The following is a 17687-nucleotide window of genomic DNA, read 5'->3' as shown; positions in this document are numbered from 1 at the left end:
GTAATCACAAGATTTTGGCTTCTCCTCCCATTTGCAATTGTTGAGTTTTTGTAAAATTCACAACTAAAGCTACAACAAATTATGTTAAGTGTTGATGCAGCGCTGAGAGAAGAGGATTGGACCTGGCAGACGAGAATTTAATAAACAAAGCAGTGGTTCTGAAGCCCTACAACGTTCTGCTCCAATTTAATTTATCTTCATTCTTAGACTCTGAAGAGATCTAACTATTATTCATGACTTTGATAACTATGTAAATGCATTCAACTTATGTATGGCAAAACTGTGCATTTCTCCAATATTGAGGAATGCCTTGCGATTCTGAAATGTCGACTGATGACAGCATGGAAAAATGCATGCAATATTTGGAAGCAGTTCGTTGGAGTGGTGAGGAAGAAACCCAAATTCGAAAAATTGATAACACTCATAATTGTGCTCATTGCATAGACTAATTATGGGTCATTGCAGCTGGGTAAGTTCAATCCATAAATAGTTCTAAAAAGTCAAATTTGGTTTCTATTGGCTCTGCTCCCCTAGTTTCTGGAACTGCTCCATATTTGTCTTTTATGGATGTTGTCAATGTTATTGTCCCTTCAACTGATGTTTTAAATAGTGTTCGTGTTTTGTCTCAGTCAGAGCTAAATGGTGGTTTGTATATGATTTCTTCTATTGGATCTATCCTTGTTCCAGATATTGATAGGGCCCCTAAAGGTGCTTATGTTGGTGTTATCTCTATACTTCATGCTTCCAAGAAGATGTTTGGGTATGGTCATGTTGGCTTTGTTGGCTCTCTACATAGTGTTAGCTTTTTTGGCTCTCTGCATGGTTGTTACTTTATTGGCTTTTTATTGGCTCTTCATAGTGTGTTTCAGTGTTGGATTGGTTGGCTTGATAGGCTAAGGTTGTCAAGTTGGAAGAAGGTTGGATTATGGTCAAAGGAAAACATTCTAAAAAGTCTTCTCCTTTTGAGATGACCCTCTTTGATCCAACAAGAAACGATCCAAAGGGAAATCTTAATGTTGGATAGTTATTCCCGGTTGGGTGATGTCTTTGTTTCTCCTCTACGAGCAATTCATTCTTTGTATGCGTACTCTTTCTTAACTACATGTTGATTTTCTTTTGAGGCTTGGTTATGATGGGCTGCAAGTTGATTTTTCATGATCTATTTTGGCATGCAGATCAATGTTTTGTCGGGGAGATTTTAGTATTCTCCCTTTTTTGGGTATTGTGTTGTCTCATCTCTGTTTTGTTTCATTTTGTAGCTTTTCTTGAATATCTTTCATTTTGGGTTTTAGATTGTTTATAAAACCTGCTTCATAAAGGGTTTCAAGTCCCTTCAAAACTTATTTTTCAATTGATCAAAAACTTAATAATAATATGGATAAATTGTGGTGTCATTTCATTCACGTGATGAGGGAAAATGGACATAGTTTGCAAGAGCAATATTTTAACACAAGATGACACACTTCAAATCAACGAAATAATGTAGCACAATAGAGAAGATATCAGATGTAACCTCATTGCATAACATTTTATTTTTTTCTATTTTATAACTAAAAATAGGTAAAACTTTAAAAAATGGATCCAAAAAAAAATCAACTAATAAACATAAGAAATGAATTTTGGTAAAATATAACTTGTACTTACTTAACTAACCAAAATTGAGCTAAACTGATTCAACTTCATAGATCACTTCTCGCAAAGAATGAACCTATGTAAGAAATTATAGATCCCATTTTATCTAACAAAAATAAAATAATAGAGATTTCAAGAAACAATTTTTATTGCTAATTAATCAAAATAGGGTAAAAGTAAAATAAATATATTAGAAGTTATGCAATTACGAGTCAATTATGTGCTTATTGCTTTCGATTTGTATGTAGAAGTTAATCCTTCAAATTGTCTAAAAATATATAAAAGTTTTTCTTTGGTTTTTAGAAAGAGATTGTATTGTATTGGCAAAACCTTAAAAATTTAAAAATGGTAAACTTTTAAGTCATATTCATATTGCACTATCAATTGAAGATAGTTCTAATGTATGCAAGTAGTACTTTAAATATCTACAACCTTCTGCACTCAAAATTATTTCGCAAAGAGAAGCCTACATCTAAGAGTACAATCCAATCTCATCCCTTATGGCGTTAGGGTCTTACACTCAACAAGATTTGATCTCTAGTGCAAGCATAAAAAATTATCAACTTCATAAATAGACCAAGGGCCCGTTGATATAATTCACACTGATAGAAAAATATTTCTAATTTAATATATCAAAGAGTACAATTCAATTTGAACATTGTAGATATATTATTTGTATTTCATCAAATTATTATTTTTTGTGTATAGAATTGTATCTTTGTATGTAAATCTTACTAGTATTTTATAGGTCATTAACAATGAAGACAAACATAATTTCAAATATGTTATTTGAAATGTGATTGCACATTTGTTATTTTCTAAATAATTAAAACAATGGTTTACAACAATTTTAATAGGTTTTAGTAAAGATATTTGACATGATCTATGTAATAGACAAAAATGGCTACTTGTCCACCATTTTAGACCGAAGAAAATCTTGTTTCAAAGGATAATTTAGCATAAGTTGTAAATATTTCTTCTAATGTATCAATTTAAGTTGCATGCAATATAGCCAATAAATATTAAGGTTCATGAAGTCCAATAGTTTATGCAAGTAATTGTAGTAGACTATCCAACAATCATGTAACAATTATATGAAATTTTTAACCGACTAAAAATTGATCCAACTAGAGGGACCTCATTATCTTTCACTCTTGAACGTTTACAAAGACATATTGAATATTCTTATATTTATAAGTTTTTGCAATTGTCTTTGTTATTTGATAAATGCAATTCCAAAACATCTCACCGCTTCTTAATGTTGGAAGAAAAAATATTGTTGAAAAAGCTTGATCTAAAATTGATAGTATCTCCTCCAATACTAGTATCAACCCAACTAAGATATCTTTATTGGCTTGTTAGTTCCCACACCACAACTTCCACATTAATACAAACCAAATGATAATTCTTTCCCAATAATTTTTTTCTACTACTATATCCCCATATGATTCCAATCAATTTTAACATCTTTGATTCCAACATCTCCATGCCAATCAATTTAAAATCCTTGATTTATTCATTAACAACTACAAAGTAACAATTTCATTTATACTAAAAGATGTTTACCATGAGTAATTAGGGGTGCAAACAATTGATGTTTACCTTGAGTCCATTGGGTTTTCTTTTAGGCTAATCTGAAAATTGGATCCCACGTGTTATTTTCAATATTTTGCAAATAAATACAAGTAATGGAAGCTACAAATAAGGTAATATAATGAACATTGATTCACAATAAGTAAATTTAAGCATATAATTTATAAATTTTATTGTTGGAAGATAAGATAGGCATTTATTCATAATAGATGCAAGTAAATATAACACTTACCCAATGCACTCCCTGCCACACAATTACAATTTGTGGTGGACGATCATTGAACACTTGGCACGACTTGGTATCCACAGATGTGCAAGTTTTGTTATATAAATTAGAGTCAATAAAAATCATCAACGTATAACATGCACAAAAATGGTAATGACTCAAAGGTATGCAAAGTTGCAAAATGCAATAATGGTTTAGTGCCATGAAGGTAAATTATTCTTATAGCAATGTCATTGTACTTTTGAAACTATACGAACAAAATGTTTAAAGTAACAAGTTACCAAAAGGACATGTCACTAACATGAAACCTTTTAGTTCAATAGTAATGAGCTATCAAAGGGACATGCTACTAGCATGAAACCTTTTAAATTCAATAGTAATAAGCTATCAAAGGAACAAGTCACTATAGCATGAAATATTGTAGTTCAATATCCTTAACAAAATTGATCACAAATGGTTACCTGAATTGATGTCATAAGAGCAGTCTATAATGGACATGATTTCAATAACTAACAAGTAGTAATAGTGTCCTATAGAAGAACAAGGAACAACTAGAATAACATGTTACTAAGAAAGAAAAAATTGTCATGCAATGCTACTTAAATGAACCAGATTAAAAAAACAAAGTACAATTATAGTGAATATTGAAAGCAATGTCATTACAAGAGGACATTGATCACTGTGACTTCAGTAGTATCACAAAAGAGGAAATACATGATATTAAAAATCCTAATTCATATTGATTTGATACATCTTAAAAGACATACATTTTCAGTCTAAAGATCTATTGCAACTATACATTCATTTGTAAATGTATATAAGAATTGTATTTATTTCATTCTTTCAAATTTATGGAAGTCTTACATGGCGGCTTGTTCTTTCTCGGTTAACAATTAAAATCGGATGATTACTCATTGCATTACCTTTTTTTCCAACAATTTAATAAATAATTGAGTGTTATATTTATTAGAATATGAGGTCCACCAGTCACACTAACTATTCAACTTCTCATGGCTTTTCATTGATGTTTGTTGTGAATATATAAATAGATATGTGCAGTCATGTATTGTATCAATGTGGTTTTGATTAATATAATAATTTCTTGCTCAAGCGTGGATGTAGCCACAAGTTGTGGTGAGCCACAATAAATACTTGTGTTCATTGTGTTCATCTTCTTCGATAACATTTATTCCATTTCTTTGCTCATTTTATATTTACAATTGATATCTGAGCCCAGGTGAGGCTACAATAGAGATGGGAGAAGATGAGGTTCATTTCATAATCAATGAATTTCTTGTGAACTTAAATTCAATAAAGAGTGTTGTTGTGCTTGCAAAGAGCAAAAGTAATCACCATGTGCACTGGTGAGATGGCTGGGAAAATAAGCCAAAAATTGAACCAGAAAAAGACTCTGAAGCTCTCAAGTTTCAGCTTAGTGCAATTCTTGATTTCATAGCTGTTGGAAAGGCATCATGGAAGAATTGCAGAAGAGGGTAGAGCAAGACAAGATAGGAAAGTTTGTAAAGAACATGGTGTTGGTCATTTTTTAAATGGCTTTTATTGCTTTTAGTTCTAGCATCGATGATCGAATTAATTTTGCTTCCAGAATTCATATGATGATGTAGCTAGATTACTCTGCAAAGCACACAAAGTTCCATGTGAAACAAGATAAGGAGTGAATGAGGAGTTCACTGTAGAAGAAGATAAAGGGGCAAACAAGAACTTTGTTATGGAAGGTGATCGAGCCCACAAAAGAGGAGATAATTCGCTAAAGGGGGAGACAAGTCATAAGTAGTGCATTCGAGATTTAATTTGTCACAATGGATCATGTTTCACACCAAACACAGCTAATAACAGTGTTTTGCTCAATGCATTCCCTGCCACACAATTATAAATTATGGTGGACAAGGTCCTCTAGCTTAAGCACAACTTGGTATCCACGGATGTGGATAATCTACAGCAAACTCCCATGTTTGGAAGTAATAATCATCATTCTCTATGCAAGAACCAAATTCACACGTAATTCAACTAGACTAGGACTCTTTCAAAGGCATACTAGAAAATACTAGTATGCAGTTGCAGTGAGTTTCCAACTCTTCCTTGTGTGGTCCTCCGAACACCTCTTTCAATATGGAAAATGCTTTTCAAAGTTTGTTGTTGTGTGGTAGTGTTGATCACATGCAAATTTTTCAATTAAGGCAAGATTTATCATAGTCATACATTGATGTGGACTTTGGATGCACAATCCATGATGGTTAAGGATTTGGTGATATTCCTCACACTAATCAAATAAAAAGCACAAAATATTCCGTGCAAGTATCACTATTGCATGAGGCATTTAGTCACTATGTGGGGAATTTAATTCCAACACTACCTAATTGTTCTCTGCCACCCTCCTTTCAAAATGATGAAAGAAGACATGCAGACAATTTAGAGGCCCCAATTGTTGGTCATAAAGAAGACCACCATGGTATGCATGGAAGGTACAGTATGAATTTCTCTGAGTACCTTCCATTAGATCATTTTGTTGTGAGGGACATGTGTTGAACAACAATTGTTGGTAGCATATAATTTGTTAAAAGTGGAGATGACCTCGCCTTGATATCAACTTTTCCAAGGGAGGCAGACAAAAAGGAGGAGGTGTAGAGGAGCAACCTCCATTCTACTTTTCAGCAAAGCGAGATAGCGCCTAAGATGGAAGAAGCAGTGCTAACAGACATCCAAGCTTTAATACAAAATATTGTTGTAAGTGATGGCACCATTGGGCATCCAAACCTTTGTGAGACGGAGTTTTTTGAGTTTTTTGAGGAGGGGAAAATCACTTAAAATACAAAAGTTGAAATGTTTGCTGCAAAACATAGCTCAATTGGAAATGCCAAGTATGAAGCCATTTCTAAAACGCATTTTGACATGCTACAAAAAAGGTAACGGTTTGCCCAAACATATGGGTGTTATAGTTTGTAAGGTGAAATAGTGTAAGGGGAGATTTAGAAGTATGTTTCATCTACTAATAAATTTATGGCAGGAGAAAGTAAGGCCACTTTCCAATTTTGAAATTGAGAAGAATATCATTAAACGAGTAAGGGTGATTTTGGAGTAGTCTCTTTGCACTGTGGAGCTTGTGTTGGAGAAGATAAATGACCCAGGTAATCTGGAGGAGCTCTTTCTTACATATATTTTGAGGTGTCAATACTAGTGAAATCCATAATAAAATTCAACATCTCATTTAAAGACAAGAATTATTAGAGGAGAAGATATTTATAATTATGATGTAACTTGAAGAAGACTTGTCCAGAGTGTGCTAGAACATAGTCTAGAAACCTTGAGATCTTCGCAAGGTCTCATTGTTGTCTAAGATTTGAAATAGGAAGTAGGGGATGCTATTGTGCATGGTTATGTCAGTTGAACTTCAAAGGGGAGATTGTTGGGATATGAAGCCCAACGGTCACATGACCATTCAATTCCCCTTGTTTCTTTCTATTCAAAAAACAAGCTGTATAAATGATTGTGTGCAATCATGTGTTGTATCAGATTTTGCAGTAATACAAGGAATTCGTTGTTGGAGTGTGGACATAGGCAAGTTTTGTCAAACCACAATAAACATTGTCTTGTATGTCATCTTTCTTGTTTATGTTTTTATGTTTCTTTGTTTACACTTTTTTATTAATTGTTCAAAAATAAGTTAATGCAATGAGAACTTGTCTAATTTTAACTGCTAAGAGAAAACCAGCAAACCACAGTGTAAAACTGTCATAAACTTGAAAGAAATAAATAAATAGAACTCATATATGCGTTTACAAATGAATGCGTGGTTGTAATAGATCTTTACACTAAAAATGTATGTCTTTTAAGATGTATCTAATCAATGTTCTAAGGTTTTTAATATCATGTATTTTCTCTTTTATGATTTTTCTTAAATCACAATGATCAATGTCCTCTTGTAATGGCATTACATTCAATATTCATTGATATTATACTTTGTTTGTAATATGATTCCTTTGAGTAGCATTGCATGACACTATCTTCTTTCTCAGTAGCATGTAATTATAATTGTTCATTGTTCTTTTGTAGGATATTGTGATTGCATATTAGTTCCTAAACCACGTTTATTACAGACTACATTTATAACAAGAATCTAGGTAACCATTTGTAATCAATATTGTTAAGGATATTGAATTAAAACGTTTCATACTATAGTGACATATCCCTTTGATAGCTCATTGCTATTGAACTAAAAAGTTTCATGCTAGTGACATGTCACTTTGATAGCACATTACTATTAAACTAAAAGACTTCATGCTAGTGGCATGTCCCTTTGGTAGCTTGTTACTTTATATATTTTATTCTTTTAGTTCCAATAGTAAAATGGCATCACCATAAGAACACCTCACCTTGACTGCACTAAACCATTACAACATTTTGTAACATTGTTTATCTTTGAGTTTGTACCATTACTGTAAATGTTACCTACATTGATAATTTTTATTGGCCCAAATTTATAAATCTCATGTGCAACTTGTAAAAAACCTCTTCTTCAAATGTAAAATAGTCATAAAGTCATTCCTCATTGTTACTATGTCATTTGAAATCTCTCATTCGATTTGATCCATTAGATTGAAAAACTGCAAAAAAATAATAATTTTTTATTGAGTATCGGTTGCACACCTTTCTCAAAGCACATAAGAACAAAACAATAAATAGCATATTTAAATTTTTGAAATAATTTTTTTTTTATATTTAACCATATAATGTTTTATATTCCTTTAATGACTTTAAATACTGAAATAACTTCATTTAAATACTGAAATAACTTCATTTAAATTGCAAGTTCTTGTACCAAGAAATATCCCGTGAGGATTAATATATTGTTGACTTATATATTGTTGTTATCCAGTCTCATTAATAAGAGGTTAGAGATTATGTGTGTTATCTAAGATTCTCGGAATGTTTCAATTAAAAAATATTGGCTTGAAACTTGTTCAATTGCGATTAGAGAGCTGGGGGGTTCGCTTTGTAATTTACCTGTCCTACTACTAAATATGTATCTTCTGTAGAATGGGGATTATTTTTGGTGCAGCTAACTATCAGTAAACTCTCATTGCTTTTGCAGGTTAAAAATGAATGTAAAAAACGAAAGGATTTTGCAAAATCTGTGATGCTAAGTAGACTGGAAAAATGACACTTATGTTTAATTTACTGCGAAGACAAACTTGGAGCAGAGCCCATTTCATTTCAGAACACACTGAAAGGAGCTAAGAAATTGGAATGAATGGTGATAAATATAGATCAGCGAAGCGAGGGAATTTCAATCATGGAGCCTCTTTAACTCCATGGTAGGAGAATTTTGGCCTCTCATGGCTGCAACATCTTTTTAGGTAATGTTTAAATCTTGATCATTAGCCATAGCCACTACACACAACAAGGAAGGAATTTCCACTCTTTATGAGATTCCCAACCCTACTGGTGTTGGATGTTGAAAAGAGAAGACTTTGTTGGTTATTCCAGTCATAGGAGGTAAATTTCTCATTATCCAGCTAGATTAATTGTACAATAAATTCAAAGAAAGAAGCTTAATCTGATTTATAATTATAACAATCAATAATCTAAGTTTATTAACTGAAATTGATTACTGGAAGTAAACTAACAAAAGCCAAACCCACATAGACAATAATACAAATATACTCAGGAAACTCTAGTTTGGAGAAAAACCTGCAACTGTTGGATCTTCTATTCAGCCTAACAACCAAGTTATTCTTCTCGAATACAATGGAACAGCCAACCCATTCTTCTTGAATACAATGGGTATTTGAGAAGAAAAAGTTGGTTGTTAGGCTGAATAGAAGATCCAACAGTTACAGGTTTTTCCCCAAACTGGAGTTTCTTGCGTATATCTATGTTATTGTCTATGTGTGTTTGGATTCTATTATTTTTGCTTCCACTTATCAGTTTCAGTTAATTAACCCAGAGTATTGATTGTCATAAATCAGATTAAGTTTCTTTCTTTAAATTTATTGTGTGATTAATCTGTAGTTGGGTTATGAGAAATTAACATGGTATAGAGCTCTAAACTCTGAATACAGAGCCAAGATTTGTGACGCGGATTCAGAACGGAAAAATCAGAGTTCTGTCCCTAGCTTTTCTTGTGGCCATGGCAACCAATGTCCAATAGGAGGACAGGCTTGAGGGTGCATCTAACTTCTTGCAGTGGAAGGTTTGAATTACAATTGTTTTAAAAGAGAACAAGTTGTGGATCTATGCTAGTGCAATAGTGACACCACCTGGGAATGATCCTATTTCCTTGGATTCGCATGAAGGGAAGGAGGCCAAAGCTCAAAGAATCATTCTTGATGGAATAAGAGATCATTTAATTCCTCATCTATCGAGGAAAAACGCTGCAAGGAGATGTGGGATACACTCACAAGAATCTATTAGAGCGACTACCAAAGTTGTAAGATTATGCTCAAGGACAAATTGCATGATACCAAGCTATCCAAAGGTGAGAGTGTGAAATCTTATTTGTCCAAGCTTACACAAATAAGAGATGAGCTAGCTGCTGTTGGAGAGACGATTGTTGAAGATGAGTTGGTGCGTATAGCCTTGAATGGTTTTTCAAAGCATTAAGAAGTTTTTGACAAATGTGTTGTCGACAGAGATTGACTACCTGATTGGGCCAGGCTTTGGGATGATTTTTGTCCAAGAGGAGATCCATGAAGATTCACAACAAGGAAATCATACCAAGAAGGTTGAAAATGAAGAGAATGTCGCTCTTGTAAGCAGAGGAAAGAAAAATGCCAAAAAAAGGCCAATTGAAGGGTCTTCTTTCCAGAGTGTAACAAAGAAAAATTGAGTAAAGTGAAGTGTTTTCGTTGTCATCAATTGGGTCGCTATGCTAGTTAGTGCCCGAGTAAGAAAAACAAGGACAAGAACTAGGTTGTAGCTACTGCAGAAGTGGACGAGTTTACAGCATGGTTTGAGAATGAGTTTTCACTCATTGCATGATTCTCAAGTTCAGTTTCCAGCCATGAGTGGTATATTGGTTGTGGAGAACTAAGTGAAGGGAAGAGAGTTCCCTAGATATCAAAAGGAAGATATTTCCAGGAGATATAAAGAGAAAGGAAGAGATTTCTTACATAAATTGTGTGGAAGAGATTTCCAAGAGAAAGTGAGGAAGGAATAAGAAAAAATCAGCAAGGAAGCAAAGGCAATTAGTCTAATAAATAGAAATTACTATACTTTTTGTTGTGATTTTTCAACTCTTTCGAGGATAGTTTTTAGAACAAGTTTTTGTCTGCACAATCAGTGAGAGTTGTTTTCTTAGCAGAAAGAGGATTGTGAGAATGAAGTTATTTATGTATAACTGTTGTGGCAGTCTTATAGTTTGTTATTGCTCTTGAAGTTGAATAAAAGGCACAATTGCAAGTTTTCTTCATCAGAGATTGAGTGGAGAATTGGATAGCATAACTACAATACTTTCCTACTTGCAAACAGATAGCAGATATTCTTCATGGATAAGCTGAATGTTGTCTTGTTTAGCTTGGAAGGTGGAGTGAAGTTGTTTTAAAGCAACTTGAGTTGGATATTTGGCAACAGCTTTATTTTTATTCTTTAAAAGAATATTTCTAAGTTTGTAAGTTTAAGAAAAACAAGAAGTGATTTTATATGTGATTTAAAGCCAAAGAAAGCAAGGAAACATTCTTTTCTTGCAAGCTAAGTAAAGCAGTTGGGTTCTATAAATGTAAGATTGCAATAGCAAACTTATAATTGGATTCTATTATATTGGAGAAGAATAAGTTGGCCGTTAGGCTTAATAGAGGATCCAATAGCTGCAGATTTTTATACAAACTGGATTTTCCTGGTTATATCTCTATTATTGTCTATGTGTGTTTGACTTCTGTTATTTTGCTTCCGGTTATCAATTTCAGTTGCTAAACTCAAAATATTGATTGTTATAAATCAGATTAAGTTTCTTTCTTTGAATTTATTGTACAATTAATCTATAACTAAGTTATGAAAAATTAACATCGTGCCATTTCCTAAAACCCCATTCCCATACTTGATGACTCCATTCAGAAAACCATAGAATGTATGTATGCTTAACTTTATTTCATTAAAAAAGAAGAGACCAATGCCATCCATAGGCCAAAGATCAGAAATATTGAAGATTGATATTCGGTTCAATTTAGGATGGCCACACATACTGTATTATCCAAGGTATCGTTTCTTCAAGTTTTTCTAGTCCTCTACATTCTGCAACCCTAATGGAAATGCCACATATTATCCAAGGTATTGACACTAGCAAATAAACTACATGTCTGGACTTCCTAACCAATCTATGCATGCTTAACATTTCTAAGGGTATTAACTTTGCCAGACTATTTGTTGTAAAGCAATTTTAAGATAGTTTGCATACATGGATTTTTTTTCTTTGTTTTTAAGAACTTTTCTAGATCTAACCACTGAAAGTTATAAAGATATTTACACAGTACCATAGATAATTGTTGTAGAGAAGTGATGTAGTCATGGTTGGAGGGTCTAATTAAAGACCATCTAAGCATACATCAGATGCAGCTCATACTACGCTCTTTACTACTGATGATCCAAATTGCTCAAAAAACTTAATCTAGACTGCACATGGGAATTGTTGTATATGAGACTCTATAACAGATGAACAGATGAAGAACACTTATATTCATATATGAAATTGATATATCCTTGCATATACCCCAGTTATACAGTCTTTCTGATTTGAAGTTAGACCGAGCGATTAGTTCGTGGTACATGAGGTCAAAAACTTAAGTGAAGGTAGGTCAAGAACTTAAGTGAAGGTACTATAAAAGGAAAACAAAATCTTCTAGCTTAAATATTTTATTTCTTTCCTAGTGTGTAAGTAAAGTTGTTGTAGTATTTAAATATGTTAGATAAAAAGAAAAAAAATGAAGTGCACTACAAATCCAATGGCCTTAAAAAATTTTATAAAGAGCAGGAATTAGAACTATTGGTTGCATTCACTTATGACTATAATTATTGTTTCTAAATGTTCTTTTATAAATTGTGTTCACTAATAAATTTTAATTAATATTCGACTGTTACATTTAAATTTTCATCATAAAATCCACCTTTAGATTACTAACATGTTGTTTTTCAAACTCAATGTCACCAAGCCACTTTAGATGTTGAGGAAGATGTTGTACCTCTATCACTGGGAGTTTGTGTGTCTTCCTCATTACATGCTTGGGCTGAATATGTGACTGCAGAATCACACGTCTCACCTATTAAAAAAATCTAGTACATCAACATGACATTTTGGAGCATAACTTCAATGAAAACAGGTATTAATTTAAACATTGAGAACAAGAAGACAAAATAAGAAATTTGACTTAATCTATTTAAATAACAATTTATAATATGTAGCACCAACATAAGAATGATAATTTTCGATTGATAACAACTTATGAAATGTAGTACGAATATAAAGAAGACTAATAATATTTCTAGTTACGATCAAAGAGCAAATAGTGCACTGTTCAAAAAAAAATCTCCTAATGGTTTTTTGAAAGGGATTTCTTAAATTTTTCAAGCGGGTGTCCATAAGTTGTATTATTAATAAATAAATAAATTTATACATTTAAGTGTCACAGACTCACAAGCATATCAAATATATGCTTTTAATTTTTATTGACAAATTTTTTTAATCTTTATGTGAGTATATTATAAGTTTGACTAAAATAATAAGAATTCAAATTTTGAAATGAAATGGTAACAAAAGAACTCAAGCCCCCCACATTTTCTACCTATTAAATTTGTACGACTAAAAATAGAACCTGTTATTTTTAAGAAGAGATTCTAATTAGTCTTAGAACAATTTTATTTTTTTAATGAACCTCCTATTATTTAAAAATAGATCTCCAAACCCTTTCATAACTCTTTACCCTGCTTCTCACAATGTAAAAGAGATATAGTTAAAAAGAAATTTTTTTGTAGACTTTTGCTTGGTCTTAATGATTATTCCTTGTGTATGGATACAAGGAAAACAATATATGTTCTGGATCATATGTATATAACCATAGTAACATGAGGACGTGTCCCCCACCCTTTGCATCAAGTCCCGGAGATAGGGATGCACCGGGGACTTGGGGACTCCATTCCTTGTCCCCAGCAACGCCACCAGATTCTACCACCTCCGCCGAAGATAGGGGGATGCCCAATGTTGATTATTTGGTGATTTGACCTTTTATTGTTATCTTTGATGTTCCAATTCAATGAAATGTTCAAGTATTTACGCTTTTACATCTTGTATTGCAATACATTTTTTCATAACTAGCATTCTAAGTATCATATGTATAGTCCCAGAAATGTGTCCTCCCCGCTAGGTTGTCCCCCCATCCCTCAAAGCGGTGTAACTATGAATATTACTGCCCAAACCTTACATCATTCTATATTTCTCTTATTTTCATGTGAAATTTCAATCTCGAATTGTACAATAACAACATATGGGAGAATGGATAGATTCCTAGGACATTTCAAAAAAACTAGTATTCACATTCCTCTAGCTTTCTCACACATGCACATTTTAATCTTTCTTTAAAAATATATGAAAGCTATTATCCATCTTTATTAACATTCTTCATTTTTTCCTAAAAATATATTTTGTATCATTCAAGAAAAATACAGATTTAATAGATTTTTAGACAATAATATCGGAATTTAACTGTGCACCCATATTTCATAAGAATAAATAGTACACTGCACTCATTACATTTAAATAATGCGATAATATAGAAATTTCCTTTAAAAATATAATTAGTTTTGAAGACTACATAGACATTGTTTGAATAATAAAGACTACATAAATATTGCCCAAAAATTATAGTCACTTTAAAATAATAAATAATTTATCTATTAAATCTTGAAATCATTTGTGACTTCATTTCTCCTTTCTCACGAAACTGAAATATTTATACAAACAAGAGCTCTAGTAGAGCTATAGTCCCTGCCTATTGTTTTAGAAACAAATAAATACACTTAATTTAAAATTTTGCTTATGTAGATTAACATATAAATTAAGTGTATAAATAGAATGTGTGATATTAAGTAATTGAAAATGAATTCAAATCAATTTGAAAGCAACCCAAATAAAAGGCATGTATTGTAAATAGTAAATTTTGTAATTTGTATTAATTTATACGATGACTAAGTTTTTTAAATTTGTAATCATAATTTCTATATTAAATATAATAATAAAAATAATACAAAAAGAGAAATACTATTTTTTCAAATGAAGATTTTTTTAAAAAGATAAAATAATTTTAAATATATTATAGTAAAACCAATTAATGAACTAAAGCATATAAAAATCTAAATTTGATATGATATATTTTAATGATTTGTACTAAAGTAGATTGTTGCTTGTCAAATAGATGCACAAATTTCATTCTCTATGAATACATGAAAAATGTCAATTTGTGGAACAGATTGCATGAATTCAAGTTTTAATTGGGAAACCATAAAATTCGAATCAAGTTTGACAAGGGTAAAAATCAGGGAAAAAATTGGATTAAATATGCCCTATATAAATTTTATTTATTTTTAAATGAGTAGTATATCCAATTAATTATCGAAGTAATTAACATTGCTAAATAGATTTGAAATCTTTATTTAGTGATAGCACATTAATGTAATTTTTAATGTAAGGAGCATGTGAAATCATGATTAAAGAGATATTTTATTTTCAAAAAGTTACACTCAAAAGTCAAGATTTAAGAATTTCAAAAGAGCTCCATGTCATCAAGAGCACTTGGCTCAGATAGTGTATCATCATCATCAATATCACTATCCAACTCTTCATCAAAAGAGTCGTACTCATCCACACTTGGCAGTATTATGGGCCTTCTAAATTCGTTGTTTTAAAGAAGATATGATGTCATTTGATGATTTGTTCAGCGAGTTGATTTGATAGGGGAGCCATTCCAATCCATACAATTCAAAAGAAATTAAGATTCAATATTTAAAAGTAAAACATTAGTTACATATATATAAAAGATAATTCAAAAGTATAATAGTTCATTTGTAACTTGGCAAAACAAAACAAAACTCAAAAAGTAGAAATACGTATTTTTAATATTTAAATATTATTCTTGTTATAAAATATTATAATTTTAAATAATTATATATTTAGAAATATTAGCTTAAATCTAAATTTATTACTTTTATATGATATTTCAATCTAAAATGACGATAAATAATTATAGAAATAATATAATTTTAACATTCATATAAGAATATTTCATTTTTAACAATTAATTAAAATATAGAATATAATTAAAGATTGGTTATTTAATTCTAATATGAAAGCTTAAAATATTTATAATAGTATTTACTTATAATATAATATTCTTCAAAATAATAGTATTATTACCTAAAATCTCTATATTTTATTACTAAAAAATATTATAAGATTTTTCAATATTTAATTCATAAATTTTAAATTGTATTATAAAATTATAACCAAGATAATACTCAATAATTCAAAAAACTATAATCTCTAAAGTCATAAAATTAGAAAAATAAAATAGCCTACATCAGACGAGACAAAGGAGCAAGTCACCACAGGAACGAGTGATTGTCTCCAGGAGCAATTCAGTAGACATCTCCTGTTCCGTGATGCAACTACCAGTGGCAACGACACAGCCACAACATAGTGGCAACACAGTACGACAGAACAGAGTACAACAAAATGAGCATATAAATTCACTCAATACTCAAATATCTCTGTCATACAACACTCCAAAAAAGAAATAAATTGCAAATTTACAGAAATTTCCTTCGAATCCAATGGAGCCTATGCATTGGACGACCCCAAAACAATTCTTTATAGAAAAGAATGGGTGGGAAACCTTGTAAAAAATTTAGAAACTTTGGAAACAACAAATTTTTAATGTTTAAACCAAGAAAAAGTTAATTGCAGATTTTTCGGCCTTAATAATGGCGAACTTTAACAATTTTTTGGGGAATATTTTTAGTTTGGAAAAATCCGAACTTCAAGCTTTAGATTCACCAAACATTGTGACTCAGTGTACAGATATAGAGTGAGTGAGAAAAGCCATGTGTACAGCTTTGAGGTAGTGTTGATGGATCTTGTGATTGGCAAATCGCCCCTTACTGTGGCGTCCAGCAGGCCCTCCATCACTGCAGATTGCCACTGCTTCGGGGACGACGGTTTATATCCAACCCCCATAGCCATACCAGATTTTCATTGTAGTGCTTGCTCCCAGCGTGAGAATCCGGATTTCACACCATCCAAAGCAATGGCTGTGAAAGCTTTCTAGCCTTTTTAACTTGAGGTATCGATAAAGCATACAATGATGACAGAGGTTTGTTGACCTCTACGCATGGTATAGGATCTCCTCTACCTGACTTAGACTTTAGATAATAATAAAAAATTCAAACTTGTTGATCACAACTCAACCTAGTTACACGTTGTGGCTTAAGATTAAAACTCCTACTTTAACGTAAAATATCATATAAATAACCTACAATGTCAAAAACAAAATAAGAATTCAAACTTCCCACAAATATCAAAACAAGAACATTGAATCCACAAATTTACTCTTCCAATTTTTTTTTGCAAAAAAAAACAAGTGCACTCATCTGAACGAAAGTTCAAATAGAAAAAGATTACGCACAAACTCGAAACCAGACATAATATTTCAAGAAACATGTAAATATCGAAATGAAATATTCAAATAGCTCAAAATTATGGTTGATTTCATGAATTGAATAAATTTGAAATACAGAGAACTCGGAATTTTTTTAACCTACCTGCTTCGTCCTGCGTTTCACACTTTCCGTCTACTCGGGCATGATTTTGATCCTCAAAATCCACTCGGAAAAACTGTTAACATTAAAGGCGAACTCGCCGGAGCGTCAGGTTCCATTTATGTCAAACAATGCTGAGTCCGACTCCATGAAAACCCTTTCTTGATTAACTGGCACTGTAACCCTGGCTTTTGGAGAAGAAAAATTCCAGCGCAAAAGGGAATTCTGTGAGAATAAAAACTTTACAAAGTCGCAAAAAAAAATTACAAATGCTAGAACATCATTGTTAAGGAAAAAAGCTGGTTTGAAAACCTTCCTACCTCTGCAAAATTGTTGAGAGCGAAACCTTAATAGAGAAATGGCGGAAATGACGGAAATAAAGCCCTAGGCAGAAACGATGCACGCCAGTTGAATGAAACGA

The sequence above is a fragment of the Cupressus sempervirens genome, chromosome 9, assembly GCF_028749045.1.
Source record: "Cupressus sempervirens isolate cs-2001-9-10 chromosome 9, ASM2874904v1, whole genome shotgun sequence".
Taxonomy (NCBI): Eukaryota; Viridiplantae; Streptophyta; class Pinopsida; order Cupressales; family Cupressaceae; genus Cupressus; species Cupressus sempervirens.
The sequence above is the reverse complement of the archived record's forward strand: the minus strand, read 5'-3'. Positions refer to the sequence as shown.